Source organism: Elephantulus edwardii, unplaced genomic scaffold (assembly GCF_000299155.1).
Source record: "Elephantulus edwardii isolate Elephantulus edwardi_28Jun2011 unplaced genomic scaffold, EleEdw1.0 scaffold00030, whole genome shotgun sequence".
Taxonomy (NCBI): Eukaryota; Metazoa; Chordata; class Mammalia; order Macroscelidea; family Macroscelididae; genus Elephantulus; species Elephantulus edwardii.
The window spans coordinates 10,477,928-10,478,939 of NW_006399780.1; positions in this window are offsets into that span (position 1 = coordinate 10,477,928).

The window sequence follows — 1,012 nt, forward strand, 5'->3', positions numbered from 1 at the left end:
TTTGTTTGCTGCCCTGTTGAATGTGGCTGTTGTTGCTGACAAGAGATGATATTTCATTTTTGTTTTGATTTGTATCTCTCCAAAAGCTTGTGATCTAGAATATAGCATTTCCTACAAAATGAAAAATAGAAAGAATGGTAGAAATTATATACTCAAAATGTTGTTGTGCACCGTTGAGTTGGAACCAAGTCATAGTTGAGCCTCCAGTGGGTTTTCAGAGGCAGTTAATCACACGAAAGAAGATGGCCTTTCTCTTGTGGAGCATCTGGTGGATTTGAACTGTGTGCCTTCAGGATTGCAGCACAACTTCTTGCCACTAAGCTACTAGTGCACCCTGTAATCAGAATGTCACTTATTAATCATTAATAGAGGGTTTAAGTAATTAATCTTAAGATAATTATATTTTTAGCCGATGTTTATTATGTGTTGGTAGTTAAATCAATTGCTTATGCACTAAACACTCATTATTTAATAGAAGGAAGAAGGAAATATAAAACTAAGTTTTGGGTTTTTGTGTTGTTGGGTTTTGTTTGTTTTCTTCTATGACAACTCTGGTGGCCTAATGGGTAAGAGCTTGTGCTGCCAAGTCAAAGGTAAAGAGTTCAAATTTACCAGCTGCTCTACCAGAGAGAGATGGGAATTCTCCTCCTTTGTCATTTACAGACCTGAAAAGCCCACTGGAAGGTCAACTATGTGTGAGTTTCAGCTAGTTAGACAGCAATGAACAACAATAAATGTATCATAAGAGACACAATGAAATAAAAAGGAACAATGTTTCAAAAATCTTCATCAAATGTGCCCACATATTTGAAAAATTATTTATATTACATGTAAATATAACATACAATAATGTTTACTTGCTGAAAATGAAGAGGACCTGAAGCACCTGCTACAGAGTGTCAAGGACTGCCACCTACAATATGGATTGAGGCTCAATGTCAAGAAGACAAAGATTCTCACCACTGGACCAATTGGCAGCATCAGGATGGATGGTGAAGAGATTGAGATTGTA